This window comes from Canis lupus, chromosome 28, assembly GCF_048164855.1.
Source record: "Canis lupus baileyi chromosome 28, mCanLup2.hap1, whole genome shotgun sequence".
Classification (NCBI taxonomy): Eukaryota; Metazoa; Chordata; class Mammalia; order Carnivora; family Canidae; genus Canis; species Canis lupus.
The window spans coordinates 18,249,869-18,259,023 of record NC_132865.1 but is presented as its reverse complement, the minus strand read 5'-3'; the positions used below and the strand labels follow the sequence as shown (position 1 = coordinate 18,259,023).

Here is a 9,155-nt window from a genome sequence, read left to right as displayed (position 1 = left end):
CGCGGCCCTCGGGGTCCCCGGCATCGGGGAAGGAGTTACCCGGCGGCCAAGGTGCAGCTTAACGCACCGCTGCGGCTTCCCCTGGCGGCGCGGCCGCAGCGCCGTCCCTAGGAACCCATTCCACTCCCCTAATGACACTTCCGGCCCTCTGCAGGACCTCATTGGCTCCGAACGGGATCTGCATGGTGGGGTCAGGCGGCTTTTGTCCACCGACGCTGGTCCCAACGCACCGCCCCGGAGCGGGCCTGAGCGGGGGAGGCGGCGGGCGCCCCGGGGGGGGGGGCGGCCCTGCAGCGGCGGAGCATCCCGGGCCCCGCCCGCCCCGAAGGTGGGAAAGGGGCATGTGGCGCGCGGCGGTGCGGAGGCCCCGGAGGCCCCGGACGGCCCCGCGACAGCGACCGAAATGCGCCGGCGGCCCGGCCGCTTTCAGTTTTCATTGAGGCCGCTGGTTACTGTTTAACCTCCCCACCCACGTCTCAGTTTGTTTAGTAAATCGATCGTTCCGAGGAGAGTCAGGCCGCTGCCCCGTCGCCATTGAGCAAAACGAATACTCTCCGGCATATGGTGAAAAGTCTCTGCGGGAGATCCCGAGCAACACACACACCAACCCCCCAAACAACCAAACAACAACGACCCCCTCGAGCCTCCCGCCCCCATCACCCAGCCCCAGCCCCACCCCCACCGCCACCGCCACCGCCACCCCCACCCCCACCCCCCAGCTCCGCGCTTTGGAGCCAACTTCCCCAAGCTCGGAAAAGTGCGGCCCCGGACGCCGCGGCCCGGGGTGTGGGGGGGGGGACCCCGGGGAGATGCGGCGGCTGCGGCGCTGAGTGCGACGCGGGAGCTCCGGGAGCGCGTCCGCGCAGGTAAGTGCTGCGCCCGCCCCCCCCCCCCCCCCCGCGGGCCCAGCCCCGGCCACCGCCGCTCCCCGCCGCTGTCGGGCCGGAGGAGTCCCCGGGCCCCTCGGAGGGGCCGCCGCCCCGGGCTGAGCCCTGCGACCCCCCGCGCCGGGCGGGGACGAGAGCAGGTCCCGCGGGGCCGCGAAGGGGCGGCCGCGGGGGGCACGCGCAGGCTGCGCCCCCAGGACAAGTAAAACTAAAAGTTGGATCCGTTTGGGAGAGAAAAGCTTTGGGGAGGGGAGAGGGGGTGTCGTCGGCGGGTCACGTGGTTGGCAGGTTTCTGGGGCCCTTGGTGGAGTTGGTTGGGGGGTTTTGTTTGGTTTTTGAGGCCTGGGGCAAGGCCAGGGCTTCTGCATACCCCTGGGCCCCGAGCTTTGTGGGGAGGTGCCGGGGCCTGGAGCATCTACCCCGACGCCTGGCTGCAGTCTCACCTTCTCACCTTGTCACCCCCCCCCCCCCCCATAGGGACACTTTGGGAGTGGGCATCTTCCAGGGACGCTGCTGCCGGGAGATGATTTGCGGAACAAGCTATATAGTTTATACCCACACACAGGTGTGTGTTATGGTTACATACATCATAACTATGTACGGTTCTACTGAAATCATTTTGGCCTCCTTGGGGAAGAGACGTCCTTTGGAAGCTTGTTTGAGCAATGCGCCCCTTAAGCAATAACCATCCCATGTCTAAGGGAAATAGGCCAGCACGAGTTAAGATCTCTGGATTGAATGGGATGTGTGCTTCCTACTTGATGCGCCTGTTTCTAAGGCTGGCCCAGCACGGAGTCCGGGGACCCCTCTGCAACCTGCAGTCGTCCCTGAACTTTGACTTGACGCCAAGGCCTAGGGGGTGGCAGAATGCAGAAGCTCTAAACTCAGAGGGATGTCCTGAAAGCTAACCACCTCATTGATAGCAACATTTCCTAGTGTTTGTCTTGTTCCTTTTCTCACTTTTCCATTCTTTTTTACTCGTAGCCTCTCTGTCTCTCCACAAACATACATTCAACATTAAAATAGTCTTCCTCTCCAGCTAGCGCTGCTTTTACATAATAATTCTGCTGTCCCCACCCACTCGCCACACCTACCTCTGTTTTTCCTCTTCTATGGACACATCATCAGGCCACCTGATCTATTTATTATGTATTTGAAGTCTGTGGCCAAGTAGAGTTGGCTCCTCCCTGGTTCGATTTGTAGGAGGGGATGGAAGAGACAGAGGTAAGAGTGCTGCTGAACTACTCATTTTTCTCTTTTAAAAGTGGAGTAAAGGGGTGCGTGGCTGATTAAGTCATTAGAGGATGTGGCTCTTGGTCTTGAGGGTCATGAGTTCGAGCCCCAGGTGTATAGGTTACCTATGTAAAAAAAAAAAAAAAAAAAAAAGGCGGAATGGAAATTGAAAGCCATTATTCTCTTCTTTCCATCTCTCCTAAGCTCCGTTTTATGGCGTACAAATAGAATTTTTCTCGACATGCTTTATGAAGGTAGCACAACACTTTTACTACATATGTCTATTAAGATCGCATAAGCCTTTTATTCTGCAGTTGTGATTCTAAGCATATGGAACAACACAAATTAATTTTGAGGATTGCTTAAAAATTTTTTTAATACTCACATGCAAATTTTATTTTTGAGGGCCCCATTTCTTTGAAAATTTTTGTTACTTCTGTGAAATCTAAAAGTAATAAAGCAACATGAAAACTATAGTAAAATACAAAGTGAACTCCCCTATTCCACTTCATATGCGTAACTGCCATTGATGGTTGGGCTTGTATCCCTTCATGTGTGTAACCACAGGAACTTTTCTCTCGTTATTTCTAAAGCTTGGATAATGGTTCATATCCTACCAGTGTTCTGAAATTTATTTTTCATTTAATATCAAATATTTCTGTCAATATTTGAAGATTGTTTTTTTTTAAATATGTCCACCCAATGTAGCCAGCCAGTATCCCCCAGAATATTCACTTTGTCATAGGGAGGCTCACTGCACAGAGGTGACCATCTGAGGAGGAAGTGAAGACTGAAACTTTGACCTTACAAATAGTGATGTAGTGAATGTCTGTGTACATTATCTTTGCAAGGAGATAGATTTATTGTGAGATGAGAATTGCTGGATCTAGGGGGATGGTCTCATTAAATTTGATAGATATTGCAAGGAGCCTTAAGTACCCACCGTGTATTTACCATGCCCTCACCAACACTGGATAATATTGATGTGTTTAAAGTGTTGCCTAACTGGTTGAAAACATGATTTCTCATTGTTGGAGTTTTATAATTTGGAAATTATATGAACCAGTCTTGGAACATCTGACTTAGGGAGCTTGAGAATTTTGTTTTAAAAATATAATAACGTAGAGGGGCACCTGGGTGGCTCACCTGGCCAAGCCTTAACTCTTGATTTCAGTGCAGGTTATGAGCTCAGGGTTGTGAGACTGAGCCCCATGTTGGCCTCTGCGCTGGGAGTGGAGCCTGCTTAGGATTCTCTCTCCCTCTCCCTCTAGCCCTCCCCTCTGTGTGTGTGTGTGTGTTAGCACATGCTTTCTCTCTCTCTCAAATAAGTAAATAGATATATAAATAAATAATGAAAATATAACAAAGTAGAAAGGGAATTATATGCGTTTCAAAATTCCATCTCATTTTGAGCTTGTAAAGGATGCCATTCCATTAGTTACTACCCATCCATTTACTAAATGAATGGCTAGAGGTACTGGTACCTTCGGATCCTTAAGCTAGATGCAAACAAAATAGTGGTGTGTACAATGATAGCTTCATGTAGAATCACTTCTCTTCGCCCTCCACTTAGAAACTGTCACCTATTGATATTAATCGGTTCATACATAGGCATAAGGAGCACTTCAAGCGAGGCTTACTCTTACAGCTGAACAACCTATTTAGGAATATTCTTTATATATATATATATATATACATATATATAGTTAATACTTACTGAATTCTTAATATGTGCTATGAAATTTTCTAAGCCATTTGCATGCATTTTTTTCCTTCTAGATTCTTTAAACAAATTTCTAGAGTTCATAATAATAATCTCCCCATTTTCAGATGGGAAGAATGAAGCATAGAGAAATTTAGAGACTCTACGAAAGCTACACATGTACAAGTGATAAAACTGGAGGTTCAAATCCAGGCACCATGGCTCTAGGCTATGAGAGTAACCATGGCTGCTCTACTTGGTCATCGGGTTGCTCACTGCATAAAGATGACCCACTGAGGGGGAAGTGAGAACTGAAACCTTGATTCCTCCACCCCCAGGCCAAGCTATATTCCCTTGCTCTTGTCTGAGTGTTCCCTGGGGAAGACACTTTTCTTGGTCACAAAATGTCTATAAGGGCTCATAACAACCTTGCTTCTGATGTATCAGGAGCTGTATATATGCACATTTATTTATGTAAGTAAGTACCTTTGTAACTCAGTACTATCTTGCCCATTCATTATGAGTACACCTTCAAGAATAGATCTGCTTTATTGCCTATACTCCCTAACTTAATACATATATAATACATGACATAATGTGTTTATATTTGTATATGAATATTTAATACATGATCTTTTATCATATTTTATCAAGATGATTTTCTGGAAAATACATAAGGGGTTCATTTTTTACTTTTTTCTCTTTTTCTTAACATTTTGAAGGACATGAAGATCTTTGAGGGTGACCAACTCATGGCATTTGAGCCAAGAAAGAAGGCTTTGTTGTCACATTGAGATGTTTATATCCCTGCCCAACCATTTATTAAAAGGGGAGCAGGGAATAGGGGACTTGGGAAGTCCACCTTCCTTATTTTTGAAGTATATGGAATTATAAATACCTATCATAGAATTGGTATGCTGATTATATATGTTAATACATGAAAACATTAGAACAATTGGCATATATTAAGTACCCAAAATGTATTCTGTATTGCTGCTATTGTGATAGAATGAGATAATGCATCTAAAAGCACTACTTGATTTATAGTAAGTTGTTAATAAGTGTCACCTGTTTTTATTGGCCCTCTCTCTAGAGAAATTATATTTACATACACAAACAAATTACATATGTCTTCAAGAGTTTATGGAGCCCTAGAGACCTGGCTAAGCCTTCTAATAAGCCTCAGAGATACGATGATGAATAAGAAAGACATCGTTCCTGACTTCATGGTGCTTTTTAGCTAAGCAGTGTACAAGGATTGTCCTAAATATGTTTAGTGGTCAGAAGATGGGCTTTGGATCATTAAGATCTGGGCACAAATCTCAACCTTGCTCTCTGCCAGCTGTGTGTCATTGAATAAGTTAATATTTCTGTGCCTGAGTTTTAAAAACTTATAAAATGAGAATAATAGTCATTACTTGCAAAGTATATGTGTATTAATTCTTGTATTATTTATATCAAACATTTTATCTGTTGAATGTTTGATACTTTGTCTATATTTCAGTAAAGAAGAATCACATTTATCTATGAAAGCAAAAAGTCAACATAAACATCTAGGCAATGTCTCGCCATCTCATTTAAAGTATTGGCTAATAATGTCATCTGGGCACATTAATTTAGTTTTGTTTTTTTTATTTTTGAATCTTTGAGTATTGTTCCTCTAGTTCATATACTGTCTAGTGTTTTGCTTGTGCTCTTAGCTTACTTAGGATTATAACATCTGTCCCAGTATTTGCTCTTTTTTTTTTTTTTTAAGATTGTATTTGTTTATTCATGAGAGACACAGAGAGAGAGGTAGAGACATAGGCAGAGGGAGAAGCAGGCTCATGCATGGTGCTCAATACCAGGACCCCAGGATCACAACATGAGTGGAAAGCAGATGCTCAACCACTGAGCCACCCAGTTGCCCCTTGCTCATTTGTTTCTTTTGCATTTACTTGTTTCAGATATCATGGTTATAAGTTGCACATAAGGGATGCCTGGGTGGCTCAGTGGTTGAGCGTCTGCCTTTGGCTCAGGATATGATCTTGGAGTTCCAGGTCAAGTCCTGCATCGGACTCTCCTGCTTCTCTCTCTGCCTATGTCTCTGCCTCTCTCTCTGTGTCTCTCATGGATAAATAAATAATACAATTAAAAAAAAAAAACAAAAAAAAAACAGGGGATCCCTAGGTGGCTCAGTGGTTTGGCGCCTGCCTTTGGCCCAGGGCGCGATCCTGGAGTCCCCAGGTCGAGTCCCATGTGAGGCTCCGGGCATGGAGCCTGCTTCTCCCTCCTCCTGTGTCTCTGCCTCTCTCTCTCTCTGTCTATGATAAATAAATAAATAAATCTTAAAAAAAAAAACAAAAAACAAGAAATGTTTAAAATAAAAGAAATGAGTTGCATGTAAAGTTGATATATATTAATTTAGCAGGAATTTTAAGTTATATACACCTTACTAGGTGCCTAAATACAAATATAAATAAAATAACATCCCTGATCTCAAACACAAACAATCTACTTAGAAAACAAACACATATAATCATCTATAATGTAAGGCAACAACTATTTCATTAATATAATAGGTAGAAATACCATGGAAAACAGAAGCACAAAGGATACATGTAGCTTGAGTAGCCAGAGAGGAGCTAATGATTTTCTGATTAGAAGTTGTTGAGTGGGGATCTTTTCTACATCAGAAAGGTGTTTGGGGCAGCGGAGGTTACAATTGGAGTAGGTGGTATGGCAAGAGATGACATGGAGAAGGAATACTGGGGAGACCGTGCCTAGGTGTCAAAGATTTGAGCTGTGCCCATTAGGCCATGAGGAGCCATGAAAAGTCTATAAATAGGTTGGGTTATGAAAGATTTCCCTCTTTTTTCCCCTTAAGGTTGACTGGCAGCATTCAGGGTCAGATTGTTGAGTATTTAAATAGAGTATGTTTCCCTACTTTGTGCTAATTTTCAGCAAAATAATTGCTATTTCTAACCTGAATTTTTTAAAAATTTTATTTATTTATTCATGAGAGACAGAGAGAGACAGAGACACAGGCAGAGGGAGAAGCAGGCTCCCTGTGGGGAGCCCGATGCAGGACTTGATCCTGGATCCCAGGATCAGGTCCTGAGCTGAAGGCAGATGCCCAACCACTGAGCCACCCAGGTGTCCCTCTAACCTGAATTTTTGCAATAACTGTTCTCCTACCTAGTCCTACCGGCCTCCAGTCAGTTTCCCAGATAGCAGTTAGACAGATGTAGAGAATACAGATTGGACCATTATCTTTTTTGGGTTTGGGTTTGGGTTTTTTTTTTTTTTTTTCCCTCCATTTAAAACAATTTGTTAACTTCTAATGCTCTTAGCGTGAAGGGCCAAGTGACTGAGTCCATGATTTTCCTGAGATCCCTTACTTGAGGCTTCTGCTGGAATACATCTCGTGGTTCCTCAAATGCATGCTTCTCTATGCTTTCAAAGTACTGTTTCTGTTCTTCTGGACACTCTTAGCCACCATCACCATCATTTTTCCCTCATCATCCTAGCCAACTTCCACTTACCTCACAGGTCTGTACTAAAAAAAAAAAAAACACCTTCGAAATCTTTCCTGATCCAATATATCAATTTCCTTGTATCTTGTTCCTGATGTGAGTGTTACCAACTTCATTACATACTGTGGTTGGATGTTTGATGATCATTCTTTCAGGCTGACTGTTGGGCCTCCAAGGGTAGGAACTGCATTGTTCTTGCCCACTTCTTTAGTTGGGCATTTAGCTGAAGCTTAATGAAAAAAATGTTCACTGAATGAAACAACTATAAAAGAGAAGAAAGGTGAAAGAATTAAAATGCTTGTTAAAAACCTTATTTTCAGGCACTGTATTCTCTATTTGAGGGTAAAATAATGACGAGAAATGATTCTCTCCTAAACTTTTCATGTCTGGTTGGGGATATGAATAAAAAAAAAGCTATTACTCTGGTAAGTGCCTTTTCCAGAATAATATATAAATAGAATAGTATAGTACATACCCTTTGTGTCGTCCTTTTTCTCATTTAGCATAATAATTTCAACATTCCGTTGTCTTGTTGTGTGTATCAGTAACTTATTCCTTATTTAAAGAAACAGATATGTGAGGTACAACCAACATACGATTACACGGCACAAATGCAAAGTGCACGATTTAAATGTTTTGCATAAGTTTATACCAGTGAAACAATCACCATAAAGTTAGTGAACATAGCCAACATCCCTAAGGTTTCTTCAGGCTCTTTTGTAAACCCTGCCTCCTGCTCCTACCTCAGATAACCACTGATCTACTTTCTGACCCTGCAAATTAGTTTGCATTTTCTAGAATTGTTTATCCGTGGGAACATAGGGAATTCTTTCACTCAGCGTATTGCTTTAAGATTCATTCATTTTGTTACATCTATCAATGCTTGCTTGTTTGTTTGCTTGCTTGTTAAATAGGATGACACTCTAAGGATATACTATACTTTGTTTATTCATTGACCTGTTGATGAACATTTGGATTGTTTCAGTTTTGCTTCAGTTTTGGCTTTTGCAAATAAAGGTGCTTGAACATTTGGGTACAAAGTCTTTGTGTCGACATATCCTTTCATTTGTTTTGTATACGGTTGACCTTTGAACAATATGAGTTTGAATTGCACAGACCCATTTTTTGGTGGATTTTTTTCTTTATAAATACAGTACAGTGATATGAATGTATTTTCTCCTCTTTATGATTTTCTTAATGTTTTCTTTTCTCTAGCTTACTTTATTATAAGACTATAGTATGTAATACATATAACATACAATGTGCTCTCAGGAAGGCTTCCAGTCAACAGAAGGCTATTAGTAGTTAAGGTTTTGGGAAATCAGAAGTCATATGTGTATTTTCAATTGCATGTGTGTGTGGGGTCAGTGTCCCCAACCTCTGTGTCGTTCGAAGGTCAACTGTAATTACTGAGAAGTATAATAGCTGGATTCCATAGAAGGAACTGTCAGACTGGTTTCCTGATTGTACCACTTTATGCTCCCACCAATTTCTTTACACTCTTACCAATATTTGGTATGCCCAGTTTTTTAATTTTAGACATTCTAAAAGGTGTGTGATGAGATCTCATTGTAGTTTTCATTTGCATTTCCCTAATGACTAATGAATCTGAGCATCTTTTCTTTTTTATTTTATTTTTTTTTTTCCGAGCATCTTTTCTTGAACTTATGTACATGTATTTTCTTTGGTGAAGTTTTGTTCAAAAACTATGCATCTCCACCTATCTTTTAAAAATTGAGTTATTTTCTTCTTATCAAGTTGTAAGAGTTCTATATATACTATAGCTACAAGTCCTTTATCAGATATAAGTTTATTCTC

At 42.7% G+C, this 9,155-nt stretch overlaps 1 protein-coding gene across 3 annotated transcripts in view; it reads left to right on the top strand.

The window, feature by feature from the left end:
- The first annotated feature begins 750 nt into the window (after positions 1 to 750).
- HNF4G (hepatocyte nuclear factor 4 gamma) overlaps positions 751 to 9,155 on the top strand; it is a 121,480-nt gene continuing 113,075 nt past the window's right edge. For 2 of the 3 annotated variants that reach the window (XM_072804172.1, XM_072804168.1), the window contains exon 1: positions 751 to 866. The gene's annotated coding sequence lies outside the window, so the exon portion shown is untranslated. Of the gene's footprint in view, positions 867 to 2,073; positions 2,112 to 9,155 lie in introns of those variants that run through there. The other variant, XM_072804169.1, reaches the window with a different exon arrangement.